The following is a 15,448-nucleotide window of genomic DNA, read 5'->3' on the forward strand; positions in this document are numbered from 1 at the left end:
AGGTGAAACCTTTCCCCATTATATACAAGCATTCAAGTTTTTGCAGACCTATCAATCGTAATCATATGCACAAATACATGTTGGAGATGCTTGCTTGCAATACACACTATAATCCATATACTGAGAATATCCCTGTTGCCAATTTCATTAGCATATCAACAGGACTAGAACGTTATATTGCTCAAGTAAAATAGATCTGTCAACAGCCACCAACACATAACTTGCACCAATTATTAACAGTCTGAAATGGGTTATATCTTTATAACTTGAAAACCGAGGCACTATTTCCTATATTCTTAATAGGCCAGGTGTAACACCTTCCCACCATTAGGATGTTTCATGCGGTCCTGTAAATAGTGGGCTTTAAAGCCATTATAACATCCTTTCAGTTTGGTGCGCGCTGGGTTAAATCCCTGATCAAGCTGTTGCTCCCCTCTGTCAATTTTACCTGGGGCTCCCCTCTGTCAATTGATACCCTTATTTAGCTGAGGACATATTTAGTGTCGCCAGACTAACAGTTAAGCTATAGGCAGTCAGCAAAGTGAGTGCTGCATATATCCCTTTAAGTCACCATTTTTTCCATACTTAACATTTATTCTATACTTCATGTTGTGATAGGTGTACATATAAAATATTAAAAGAAACCCTTTCTGTCCTTTAAAAAACAATATATGATATGTGTGGGTGCACATAAAGAAATATCCTTAAATTGTGGTTGATCAAACACATAGTACAAATTACAGGTTTTGTTCTGGAAAACCCAAGGTTCTCCTGTAATAGGGCATTTTCATAATTTCAAATTATTTATAATAATTTAATGTCTTGTGGCTTCTGTTTGTATTGGTTAATTTTTTTAAAGCATACACATATATTAATGAATACCTCTTCTGCCTTAGCTTTACATTATGGGAGCAGCTATCTTAAGTCTTCTTGGATCAGACGTGCATCTTAAAAAAAATTGGATTAAAAAAAAATCCTACATGTAATTAAGAGCTAGTGTAGTAGTTATTCTCACATCATACGCAAGAAAGCATTTCTCAAAAATGCACGTTGGGATGGTTTCAGAGCTCCCACATCATGGCATCCTTATCACACACACACCACCTGCCCGGCACTCATAACCAGCAAAGCACAGACATATCATCATTACCACTTCTTTGGGTTGAAGATTATGCCATTTATGAGATTTTAGATATATGCAGTGACTATTCTGCTCTTTCTTTAGGTCTTGTACTTGGATAATTCTGTAACAAGTGGACACAGCAGGAAAATTACTGCAGCCATATGTTTGAAAATACATTCATTACATACTTTATGAAGTACCATTCAACTAAATGTTTTACAGTACTTTAATAGCAAATTAAATAGAAAATATTTTCTGAAGGTTTCATAAACTGTGATACATGCAGTTTGCCATGAAATATATTGCACAAGTCAAGAAACTCTAATCTGAAGCTCCCATGTGAGGGGCACAAAGAGATTAGTTATTTACTAATTACACCTAGAAGATACCAATCTGGACCCTTTCACGGCAGTTGTACAGAGAAGAGTCAATGTGGTCAAGTTAGTTTTCACTAAATATTTTAATTATAAAACCATATCATGTGCATATTGTATAAGGCTGGATTTGTTGCCAATAAAGCATTGTTATATAACTAGTTTGTATCCATGTATTCAAGTAGCAATCCACATCTTAAAGGGACACTATAGTAACCTGAACAACCTCAGCTTAATGAGGTTGTTCAGGTGAGAACTATAGCTCCCTGCAGCCTTTCTCACATAAACACTGTATTTTCTGAGAAAATACAGTGTTTACCTTGGAAGCTAGGAACACCTCCAGTGGTAGTCACTCAGATGGCCACCGAGTTCAGGGCTGCCTAATTCGCATTCATCACATTTGCTGTCTTCACGCTTGGGTGACTACATCAAAAGTGATATCAGGAGACATAAGGCACTGTGAACGTGCCTCCTGTGTCCTGTAGTTAACCCCGGAGCCTGTCAGCAATCAGAGCCGACAGTGTGGGAGATAAGGATCTTCTGCACACACAGCGGCTCTGGCTGACAGGCAGAAGACCGGAGACTGAACAGGAGGATCCAAACCGTAAGTAAACTTATTTTGTGAGTGTGAGTGAGTGAGTGTGGATGAGAGAGTAAGTGTGGGTGAGAGGGTGTGGGTGAGTGAGTGAGTGAGTGTGGGTGAGAGGGTGAGTGTGAGTGAGTGAGTGAGTGAGTGAGTGTGGGTGAGAGGGTGAGTGTGAGTGAGTGTGGGTGAGTAAGTGTGGGTGGGTGGAAGGGTGAGTGAATGAGCGGGTGAGTAAGTGGGTGAGTGAGTGAGAGAAATAGATAGAAATAGAGATAGATATAGATAGATAGATAGATAGATAGATAGATAGATAGATAGATGGATAGATAGAAAGAAATAGATAGAGTGTGTGAATGTTTAACAATATTTATTTTCAATGTGTGTGTTTGTGTACAAACACTATATATAGAGATAACTCTATATATAGTGTTTGTGTACTATATACTTTGGGGTGGAGGGTTGCGGTAGGAGGGAGCGGGCATAGACAGCGAGCTGAGCTGTCAGTCAGCTCACCTCGCGAACGTACATACCGCGCACATGCACGTTAGAGCGCTCAGTGTTCATTCATAGGGCGGCATTCAATGCAGCTCTATGAAGAACGTGATTGGTGCAGAGCGAATCCGTGCATGCGCACCAGATCGCTATGGCGCTTCTCTAAGAGAAGCGTCTGATTGAGCCCTGCTACTTCATCATTTTGACGAAAAAGGGGGTTGGCCTGCCGAGGATCTCGGCGCTGGAGCAGAGGTAAGTTTTATCTATAATAAGGACTCGAAAATATTTTTTATTAAAGGAAAGTTAATATAAAAGCAAGAAAGAAGGCTAGGGGACCTGTCTTTCTTGCTTTTATATGTTGACTATAGTGCTCCTTTAAGCGTTGGGGAAATATCCTCACTATACAATATTTTCAGGTATTTATTTCCTTAAAAGTTAATTTTACCCATTAAATAACAAATAGACATGTTCTGTACAGCTGTAGCAATTCAGTCATCATTATATGATTCACAGAATTCGTTTTAAAATCTGTATTAAAAATATTCTGAATCCTTTTGTCTAGTGAGTATTTTTTTATTCTTCAATATTCTAGAATGTTCTGGAATTATTTTTATCAAAGAAAATAAAATATCCTCAGTTAAAGATGAGCTCTTCCCCAAAAATACATTACATTAAAGGATCACCCCAAGCACCAAAGATAAAAATACACAATATGAGAGCATCAAACAGCCCCGGGCCATAATGTTATTCATCCTGTTTCTCATTTCCAGCAGGACAATAAACTGAAAAATATGAAAGTAAAGCATTTGCATGCAGAAATTGTACTATAAAACATGTAAATTCATATTTATTGTCATGTGTAAGGTAGCAGCCCCTATGTTCCCACAATTGCATTCTAGCATCTAGTAAAGAAACACTAGGTTAGGCTCAGTGGCGTACACATGACCCATGGGGCCCCGGTGCGAAAATTGATCCGTGGGCCCCCCACTCTGCGCGGGCCGGGGCAGCAACACATGGCGGCGGGCACCTGGTCACAGGGGTTGCGACCGCGGTATGTACGCCACTGCATGCAGATGCACACACACTTAAAGGACCACTACAGACACCCAGATCACATCAGCTCAATGAAGTGGTCTGGGTGTCAGGTCCCTCTAGTTTTAACCCTGCAGCTGAAAGCATAGCAGTTTCAGAGAAACTGTTATGTTTCACTGAGGGTTAATCCAGCCTCTAGTGGCTGTCTCACTGACAGCCGCTAGAGGCGCTTGCGCCATTTTAAGACACTGAACGTCCATAGGAAAGCATTGAGTAATGCTTTCCTATGGGCGGTTTGAATGCGTGCGCGGCTCTTGCCGTGCATGCGCATTCGGAGCTGAGAGGCGGAGGGATCCCCAGCGCCATGGGAGTCCGGCGCTGGAGAAAGGTAAGTGCTGAAGACACACACACACACACTCTCACGAACAAATGCATACACACTAGCTAACAGACACACACATTTACTGACAAAGACACACTCAGCGGCAGACATACATACACACTCACTTACAAAACATACACTCTCACTGACAAACACACACTCACTAACAGACATCAAACAGACTCACTAACAGACACACAGTAACACACTCACTGACACTCACTAGCAGACACACACTCTAACACAAACACCAACACTCACACTAACACACACACACACACACTAACGCTCACACACACTAACACACACACACTAACACACACACACACACACTAACACTCACTCACACACACACTAACACACACACACTAACACTCACACACTAACACTCACTCACACACACACTAACACACACACTAACACACACACACACACTAACACTCACACTAACACTAACACACTCACACACACACACACACACACTTACACTTACACATGTTTTTTTTTTTTTTAATTTAATCCCCCCAGCCTCCTTACCTTTTGGAGTGCTGAGGGGATTCCCTGGGGTCCAGTGGTGCTGCTGGGCTCCTGGGGGGGCGGTCACCCGGCGGGCTGGCTGGTCCTGCGGGCGCGCGAGGGAGCACTCTCCCCTTAGTGCTTCCTCTTCAGCTCCCTCGCGCGCCGCGTACTGATACCGGCGCCGGAAGATGGCGCACCAGCCGGCCACCGGGTGTAAGCAGGGCCAGCCTCGGGGGGCCCGGAGGTGGCCGGCTCCTGGGCCCCCCAGGAGAAGAGGCTGGCCCAGAGCGTACATACCGGGTCGCAGGGGCGGCCGGGCCCCCTGGTGGGCCGGGCCCGGTCGCAGCCGCGACCCCTGCGACCCTGGTATGTACGCCACTGGTTAGGCTCGGTTTGGACAACTTGCAAGAGGTAATTAAAATATAGGATCGTTCCATTGCTAAAAAAAGAAAATTCTAGAAGCTTTGCTCTCATCAGGGGTATAAGAGAAAACTATGGCTAAGTAATGCAGGAGGACTCTAGCCCACCTAGTACTGGGTCAACGCGCTTCACATGTTTGAGTACCCCTAACTAAAGGGACGGTGGGGAGGGTACGGGGGTTATAAAAAAATCTTTCAAGCAGTAAGGTTGTTGGTTTACCGCAACAGCACATGGTCAAGTAGGTCATGAGAAGACATTCCCCTAGACATTACCCCTAGAGGTTTGTTAGCACAGGGTGAATTAGCATCCATAGGTAGAGATGTCCCGAATAGTTCGCTGGCGAATAGTTCCTGGCGAACATAGCTTGTTCGCGTTCGCCACGGCGGGCGAACATATGTGATGTTCGGTCCGCCCCCTATTCGTCATCATTGAGTAAACTTTGACCCTGTACCTCACAGTCAGCAGACACATTCCAGCCAATCAGCAGCAGACCCTCCCTCCCAGACCCTCCCACCTTCTGGACAGCATCCATTTTAGATTCATTTGGAAGCTGCATTCTTAGTGAGAGGAGGGACAGTGTAGCTGCTGCTGATTTAATAGGGAAATCGATAGCTAGGCTAGTGTATTCAGTGTCCATTACAGTCCTGAAGGACTCATCTGATCTCTGCTGTAAGGACAGCACCCCAAAAAGCCCTTTTTAGGGCTAGAACATCAGTCTGCTTTTTTTTTTTTTTTTCTGTGTAATCTAATTGCAGTTGCCTGCCTGCCTGCCAGCGTGTGTGTCAGGCTCACAGAGTATACTGTGCCCACTTGCCCCGTGCCACCACTCATATCTGGTGTCACAATAGCTTGCATTTAAAAAAAACAAAACTTTTTTGACTGTAATATAATAGCAGTCAGTTTCCTTCACACGTGTGCGTTTCAGGGCCTGCCAGGGCACAGTGTCACACCAGTGCAACTCATATCTGGTGTAACAGTAGTGTACATTAAAGGACAACTCTAGGCACCCAGACCACTTCAGCTTAATGAAGTGGTCTGGGTGCCAGGTCCAGCTAGGGTTAACCCATTTTTTTTATAAACATAGCAGTTTCAGAGAAACTGCTATGTTTATAAATGGGTTAATCCAGCCTCCAAATCCTCTAGTGGCTGTCTCATTGACAGCCGCTAGAGGCGCTTGCGTGATTCTAACTGTGAAAATCACAGTGAGAGCACACAAGCGTCCATAGGAAAGCATTGTAAATGCTTTCCTATGAGACCGGCTAAATGCGTGCGCAGCTCTTGCCGCGCGTGCGCATTCAGCCGAATGGGAGGATCGGAGGTGGAGAGGAGGAGGAGAGCTCCCCGCCCGGTGCTGGAATAAAGGTAAGTTTTAACCCTTTCCTCATCCCAGAGCCCGGCGGGAGGGGGTCCCTGAGGGTGGGGGCACCCTCAGGGCACTATAGTGCCAGGAAAACGAGTATGTTTTCCTGGCACTATAGTGGTCCTTTAAAAAAAAAAAAAAATAGAAATTTGACTGTGAAATAATAGCAGTCAGTTTCCTTCACACATGTGCGTTTCAGTGCCTGCCAGGGCACAGTGTCACACCAGTGCAACTCATATCTGGTGTAACAGTAGTGTACATTACAAAAAAAAAATCTAGAAATTTGACTGTGAAATAATAGCAGTCAGTTTCCTTCACACGTGTGCATTTCAGGGCCTGCCAGGGCACAGTGTCACACCAGTGCAACTGAAATCTGGTGTAACAGTAGTGTACATTTAAAAAAAAATACAATTTTGACTGTAATAGATTGAATAGCAGTTAGTTGTCTGCAAGCGTGTGTGTCAGGCCTACAGCGTCTAATCTGCCAACTTCTGCCAGTGCACAGTGCCACTCATATCTGTTGTCACAGTAGCTTGCACGCATAGTACCACTAATCGGAAAAAAAATGACAGGCAGAGGCAGGCCACCCCGCAGGGGCCGTCATGGTCGTGGTGCTGTGATTCCCTTTGGCCCGAGAATAATTCCCAGTGTTCAGAGGCCACATACCATGAACTCGAAAAGTTCTGAGGACATAGTTGACTGGCTAACACAGGACACCCAATCTTCTACAGCTTCCGCTCGGAACCTTGACGCACCATCCTCCTCCAGCTTAGCTTTGGGCACCTCTCAAGTTACCACTCGCCCGCCTGCCGCCACCACCAACACTAGCACCACAGCCGCTTCACTTGATCTGTCAGAGGAGTTATTTACACATCAGTTGGAAGAAATGAGTGATGCGCAACCATTATTGCCAGAGGATGTAGATAACAGGGATATGTCTCAGTCAGGCAGCATTACACACATGGACTTACGGTGTGATGATGATGATGTTGTACCCGCTGCTGCTTCCTTTGCTGAGTTGTCAGATACAAGTGAAGCGGTTGATGATGACGATGCGTCCGTGGATGTCACGTGGGTGCCCGCTAAAAGAGAAGAAGAACAGGGGGAAAGTTCAGATGGGGAGATAGAGAGGAGGAGGAGACGAGTTGGAAGCAGGGGGAGGTCGTCGCAAGGAGCTAGTAGCACAGTCAGACAGCATGCATCGGCACCCAGGGTCAGCCAGGCGTGCTGTTGCCACCACCAGAATGCCGTCATTGCAGAGCTCAGCAGTGTGGCATTTTTTTGTGTGTCTGCCTCTGACAACAGTGATGCCATTTGCAACCTGTGCCAAAATAAACACCCACCTAGGTACAACTGCTTTGCGAAGGCACATGATCGCACATCACAAACACCTATGGGATCAACACATGAGTACAAGCAGCACACAAACTCAAAGCCACCATCCTCCTCCTGGTCCAGCATCTTCAACCACGTCAACCACTGCTGTCCTCCTTGCCCCCTCTCCGTCTCTCGCCTTGAGCAGTTCCTGCTCATCTGCCCACAGTCAGGTGTCTGTCAAGGACATGTTTGAGCGTAAGAAGCCAATGTCACAAAGTCACCCCCTTGCCCGGCATCTGACAGCTGGTTTGTCTGAACTCTTAGCTTGCAAGCTTTTACCATACAAGCTGGTGGAGTCTGAGGCGTTCCAAGTATTTGTAGCTATTGGGACACCGCAGTGGAAGGTACCCGGCCGAAATTTCTTTGCACAAAAGGCAATCCCCAACCTGTACTCGATTGTGCAAAAGGAAGTAATGGCATGTCTGGCACACAGTGTTGGGGCAAGGGTCCATCTGACTACTGATACCTGATCTGCAAAGCATGGTCAGGGCAGGTATATCATCTACACTGCGCATTGGGTAAACCTGCTGATGGCTGCCAAGCATGGAATGCGTGGCTCTGCAGAGGAGTTGGTGACACCGCCACCTCCTCTACTCCTCCTACTCCATCCTCTTCCATAACCTCCTCGGCTGAGTCCTCTTCTGTTGCTGCGTCTTGCTCCACATCAACGGCACCCCCCCAGCTCCCCAGGTACTATTCCACATCCCGGATATGGCAGTGTCACGCCGTCTTGGGGTTGACTTGCCTGAAAGAAGAGAATCACACCGGACCAGCACTCCTGTCCGCCCTGAAGGCACAGGTGGATCAGTGGCTGACTCCGCACCAACTGGAGATCGGCAAAGTGGTTTGTGACAACGGAAGATATTTGTTGGCGGCATTGAATTTGGGCAAGTTGACACATGTGCCGTGCATGGCACATGTGTGTAATCTGATCGTACAACGCTTTGTGCATAAGTACCCAGGCTTACAGGACGTCCTGAAGCAGGCCAGGAAGGTGTGTGGCCATTTCAGGCATTCCTACACGGCCATGGCGCACTTTTCAGATATCCAGCGGTGAAACAACAGGCCAGTGAGGCGCTTGATTTGCGACAACCCGACATGTTGGAATTCAACACTCCTAATGTTCGACCGCCTGCTCCAACAAGAAAAAGCCGTTAACGACTATTTGTATGACCGGGGTGCTAGGACAGCCTCTGCGGAGCTGGGAATTTTTTTGCCACGTTACTGGACGCTCATGCGCAATGCCTGTAGGCTCATGCGTCCTTTTGAGGAGGTGACAAACCTAGTCAGTCGCACCGAAGGCACCATCATCGACATCATACCATTTGATTTCTTCCTGGAGCGTGCCCTGCGAAGAGTGCTGGATCAGGCCGTAGATGAGCGTGAAGAGGAAGAGGAAATGTTGTGGTCACCATCATCACCAGAAACAGCCTTATCAGCATCGCTTGCTGGACCTGCGGCAACGCTGGAAGAGAATTGTGAGGAAGAGGAGTCAGAGGAGGAATATGGCTTTGAGGAGGAGGAGGAAGACCAACCACAACAGGCATCCCAGGGTGCTCATTGTCACCTATCTGGTACCCGTGGTGTTGTACGTGGCTGGGGGGAAGAACATACCTTCAGTGAGATCACTGAGGACGAGGAAAAGGACATGAGTAGCTCGGCATCCAACCTTGTGCAAATGGGGTCTTTCATGCTGTCGTGCCTGTTGAGGGACCCTTGTATAAAAAGGCTGAAGGAGAACGACCTGTACTGGGTGTCCACGCTACTAGACCCCAGGGCCGGATTAACATAGGGGCTGATGGAGCTGAAGCTCCAGGCCCAGGCCCTTGGAATAGGCCCATTTAAAAAAAAAAATATTTTTTTTTTTTTTTTTTTTTACACACTACTCTTGGGTTTGCCACCTGACTGGTATTTTACTGGCACAGCCGGTATTTGAGGCTGCCTGGCCGTGCCGGTATTGCAGTAATACCGGCAATACAAATGCAGGTATTTTTCTCAGAATAAATGGAGATTACTCTGCAATACCAGCACCAGCCAGTAGGGGTCACTGTGTGTGGAGAGAGGCAGGGATAGGAAGTTACAGCATATCCCTGCCTCTCTCTACTACTCACTGATCCTTGGGGGAGCAGCAACTGTCAGGATCGGGACAGGGATCCAACACGCAGAGTACAAACAGTAGCCAGATACGTATACCGGACCTTAGAATGGCCGGACTAACGTAAGTAGTACAGTATAGAATGGTCAAAGACAAGCCGAGGTCGAGGGTAACAGAAGACAGGTAAGCGAGAGACAAGCCGAATCAAGGGTAACAGAGATAAGCAGAGTAAGGTAAACAAGCCGGGTCAAAACCAAAAGGGATAATAGAATACACAAGCACTGAGTGACTAGAACAAGCTAGAACCACGACAGGGCAATGAGCTAATGAAAGAAGCTCTGTTAAATACCCTGTTCAGAGCAGTAACCACGCCTCCAAGGCGTCCTGATTGGTCCTGCAGCAATTGAGTGACAGGTCGTTCCGGAGGAGTGTCCTGATGACAACTTCCTGCCTAGATGCTGTAAAAGGCAGTCACTCCCTCGCGGCCGGCCTTGCATGACCGGATAGACCGTGGGGAAGGGAGCCATCAGGCCGTCTGGATGGAGGAACAGCTAAGTCTCTACCTCTTTCGGAGGTAGAGACCACAGGTACCCTGACAGCAACACAGCACAGAGTCCAGACAGCAGCTCTACAGCTCAGGTAAGTGAGGGATGGGGGAAAGGCAGCAGTGACACATGGGGACACTGAGACACTAGGGGACACATGGGGACACTGAGACACTAGGGGACACTGAGACACTAGGGGAAATATGGGGACACTCAGACACTTGGGGACACAGACACTGGGAGACCAGGGAACACTGAGACACTTGGGGACACTGGAAAACATGGGGACACTGACACTAGGGGACACTGAGACACTAGGGGACATGTGGGGACACTGAGACACATGGGGACACAGACACTAGGGGACACGGAGACACTAGGACACAGACACTGGGAGACCTGGGAACACTGAGACACTTTGGGACACTGGAAAACATGGGGACACTGAGACACTAGGGGACACTGGGACACATGGGGATGCTGAGACACATGGGGATGCTGTAAGACTTGGGGCATTGGGAGACACTGAGACATTGGGACACGGAGACACTATGTCCCCATGTCTCCCAGTGTCCCCATGTCCCCCAGACAGTGTCCCTAGTGTCTGTGTCCCCAAGTTTCCCAGTGTTTGTGTCCTATGTCTCTCAGTGTGCCTAGTGACCCCATGTGTCTCTATATGTCCCAGTGTCCTCATGTCTATGTCCATAACTGTCCCCATGTCTCCCATTGTCCCCAAGTGTCTGTCTCCCAGCCAGTGTCCCCTAATCTTCCAGTGTCTGTGTTCCCATGTCTCTGTGTCCCTAGTGTCTTAGTGTCCCCAAATGTTTCAGTGTCCCCATGTCTCCCAGTGTCTGTGTTCCTAGTGTCTCGGTGTGCCTAGTGTCCCCATGTCTCCCAGTGTCCCTATATGTCCCAGTGTCCCCATGTCTATGTCCCAACTGTCCCAATGTCTCCCAATGTCCCCAAGTGTCTGTCTCCCAGCTAGTCTCCCAGTGTCCCCTAGTCTCCCAGTGTCTGTGTTCCCATGTCTGTGTCCCTAGTGTCTTAGTGTCCCCAAATGTTTCAGTGTCCCTATGTCTCCCAGTGTCTGTGTCCCTAGTGTCTCAGTGTCCCTATTTCTCCCAGTTTCCCTAAATGTCTCTGTGTCCCCATGTCTCCCAGTGTCCCCATGTCTCCCAGTGTCCCCAGGTCTCTCAGTGTCCCCATGTCTCTAGTGTCCCCATATCTCTAGTGTCCCCATGTCTCTAGTGTCCCTGGGTCTCTAGTGTCCCCGGGCCTCTAGTGTCCCTGGGCCTCACTGTGTCCCCAGTATCCTAGTGACATGGGGACACACTGAGACATTGGGACACTGGGAGAAATGGGGACACTGAGACACTGGGAAACTAGGGAACTGGGTGACATGGGGAAACTGACACTGTGATATATAGGGACACTGAGACACTGGGTGACTTGCGAGACTGAGACACTGGGAGACAGGGAGACACTGGGAGCAATCCATCTATACAGCAGAATCAAACTGTGAGTAGAATTTTCTCTGATGTCACTCCTTGTGATTTACATCATGTGATGTCACACTTAACTAATTAATTATACAAATGATTAAGGCTGGTATTTGTTTCCAAGAAAGGTGGCAATTGTAACTACTCTTGCTTAAAGGAGCACTATAGGGTCAGGAACACAATCATGTATTTCTGACCCTATTATGTTAAAACCACCACCCTGGCCCCTTCTTGCCTCCCTAAATATAGTAAAATATTACTTGTATTCAAGTCTGCAGCTGCTGCCTCTGCCTGTGAACTGACTGTCTGCTGACATTATCAGAAGTGGTGGTCTGAGCAAATTACAATACTTCCCCATAGGATTGGCTGAGACTGTCAACTAGGCAGATCAGGGGCAGAGCCAGCACAAGTCCAACATAGCCCTGGCTAATCAGCATCTCCTCTTAAAGATAAATTGAATCAATGCATCTCTATGAGGAAAGTTCAGTGTCTGCATGCAGAGGGTGGAGACACTGAATGGCAGTGCTGCACACTAGGCAGCACTGCCCAAGGAAGCACCTCTAACAGTCATCTAAGGAGCGGCCAGTGGAGTTATTTTCTTGGAAAAGACAGTGTTTACTGCAAAAAGCTTGAATGAAATGATTCTACTTACCAGAACAAATACAATAAGCTGTAGTTGTTCTGGTGACTATAGTGTCCTTTTAAGTTTGGAAGCTTAAGAAGGATGTATGGGAACAAAACTTGTGTGGACTGGCTGACAATAAAATTAGTTTAGGTAATGCAGACGTTGGTCTCTCTAACACTGTGGCATGTCCCCTTTATTCTACACTCACTACATACTCCTTTTTTCTGTCTCAGATTATATACCAGGAACTTCTGCCTGCTAGTAAGAAGGTAAGGAGACTAGTGGACCAGCGAGTGCTAGGGGACAGTCCTTAGAAAGCATGGAGTGAGCGCATCATTAGATGCATTTATGTCAAGCTCAGGGTGCTGCCTGCATAGTATGCCCTTAGTTGGACAGCCTGCATGATTGGCAGGCAGCATGACTTGCATTCATGCCAGGCTGACCTTCCAATTTTTGGGCATGTTCACCCCTTTTGGCAGGTCTGGTCACGTTATTCACGCCAGTGGCACACCCTTTTACCGCGCCCATTAATTTCCTGCTTCACTGGACACTGCTGTTAGAGGTTATGGATTTACTTGAAAGATAAAAGCATAAATTAGAGAGAGATTAGCATAGAGTATGTGTTTTCTTAAAGCTGCATCCTATGAGTTTGCCTCCAGCACCATCTCCATCAGATACATGATGCTTGGGAGGTATGACTGTTTTAGTTTTTTTGGTCGATAAGATTCCGTAATTAGGCCCATCATAATTGTCAGCACCAGGCCCACTGTGCTCTTAGTCCGGCCCTGCTAGACCCCCGGTATAAGCAGAAAGTGCCTGAAATGTTACCGAATTACCGCAAGTCGGAAAGGATGCAGCAGTTCCAAAATAAATTAAAAAGTATGCTTTACACAGTGTATAAGGGTGATGTCACAGCACAACGGGAATCTAACAGGGGAAGAGGTGAAAGTAATCCTCCTCCTCCCAAGACCACGCCGGCAAGGACAGGACGCTTTACAGACGTGTTGTTGATGGAGGACATGTGGAGCTTTTTAAGTCCTACGCATCGCCACAGCCCTTCGGGGTCCACCCTCAGAGAATGACTCGACCGACAGGTAGCAGACTACCTCGCCTTAACTGCAGATATCGACACTCTGAGGAGCGATGAACCCCTTGACTACTGGGTGTGCAGGCTTGACCTGTGGCCTGAGCTATCCCAATTTGCGATAGAACTTCTGGCCTGCCCCGCTTCAAGTGTCCTGTCAGAAAGGACCTTCAGTGCAGCAGGGGGTATTGTCACTGAGAAGAGAAGTCGCCTAGGTCAAAAAAGTCTAGATTACCTCACCTTTATTAAGATGAATGAGGGATGGATCCCGAAGGGACTGACAGTGGGCGATACATTCGACTAAAAAAGGCCTGATGAGGGGGACGTAACAGGGATCAAACTGATAAGAATAGTACTACTTAACCCACCATTACTATCTAGTGGCACATTAGATTGCACGCGCAGTGCCCCAAATTTGAAGTAGGAGGACCAATCAAGCATCTTTTTCCATCTCCCGGTTCCTAAAATCGATGCCATATACACGTCCCCTGACAGGGGACGTAACATGGATTAAACTGATAAGAATAGTACTACTTAACACACCACTCCTATCTGGTGGCACATTAGATTGCACGCGCAGTGCCCCAAATTTGAAATAGGAGGACCGACCAAGCATCTTTTTCCATCTCCCGGTTCCTAAAATCGATGCCATATACACGTCCCCTGATAGGGGACGTAACAGGGATTAAACTGATAGGAATAGTACTACTTAACACACCTTATAATAACGCAGAGAGAGGCAACGCAGAGAGAGTAGTCTGAAGAAGAGGAGTCAGAGGAGGAAGGTGGCTTTGAGGAGGTGGAAGACCAAACACAGCAGGCGTCCCAGGGGGCTTGTTGTCACCTTTCGGGGACCCTTGGTGTTGTACGTGGCTGGGTGGAGGAAAAGACCTTCAATGACATCAGTGAGGACAAGGAACGGGACATGGCTAGCTTGGTATCCAACCTTGTGCAAATGGGGAGTTTGCGGTTGTGCAAATGGACTGTTTGCGGTTGTTTGCGGTGCGTTAAACGGGGAGTTTGGTCTGTCACTGTGAAGCGGGCGTAACCCTTACACTACCTGTTCAATACAACATCATACCTGATGTTTTAAAGCACGTTATTCCAAACAATTTAGGAATGTTAGGTGATTTATGCCCTTTATGGATTAAAACCAGACTCTGCATCAACTATGTAATTTTCCATGGGAGTTTTGCAATGGATCCCCCTCCGGCATGCCACAGTCCAGGTGTCAGTCCCCTTGAAACAACTTTTCCATCACTATTGTGGCCAGAAAGAGTCCCTGTGGGTTTTAAAATTCGCCTGCCTATTGAAGTCTATGGCGGTTCGCCCGTTCGCGAACATTTGCGGAAATTTGCGTTCGCCGTTCGCGAACTGAAAATTTTATGTTCGCGACATCTCTATCCATAGGCATAGGCTAAGCGACCATTAACAAAAATAAACCCAAAAACAAAGGCAAAAGTAAAAACAGAATCCAAATCATAGTATTAAAGGGAAACTCCAGGCACCCAGACCACTTTTGCCCATTGGAGTTGTCTGGGTGCCAACTCGCATCACCCTTAATCCTGCAAGTGTAATTATTGCAGTTTTTATAAACTGCAATAATTACCTTGCAGGATTAAGTCCACCTCTAGTGGCTGTCTGTCAGACAGCCACTAGAGGGACTTCCAGGCTCTTAAAACCCGAAAAGTGTTTTAAACTAGGCTGGACGTCCTCACACTATGCCTCCAGTGTCACCGGAATCCCCATAGGAAAGCATTCAATAATGCTTTCCTATGGGGAGATCTAATGTGCGCGCGGGGTGACGTCGGCGGGGGAGGAGTGTGGGCAGAGCCTGACCCACTGAAGGGGTCACTGAAGGGGTTTTAACTAGTCCTCAAAGGAGAATGGCGTTTTGCCTGCAGAGCTGCCAAAAATTGGCACTTGTCCTAGGAT

This window comes from Pelobates fuscus, chromosome 4, assembly GCF_036172605.1.
Source record: "Pelobates fuscus isolate aPelFus1 chromosome 4, aPelFus1.pri, whole genome shotgun sequence".
NCBI classification, from domain to species: domain Eukaryota; kingdom Metazoa; phylum Chordata; class Amphibia; order Anura; family Pelobatidae; genus Pelobates; species Pelobates fuscus.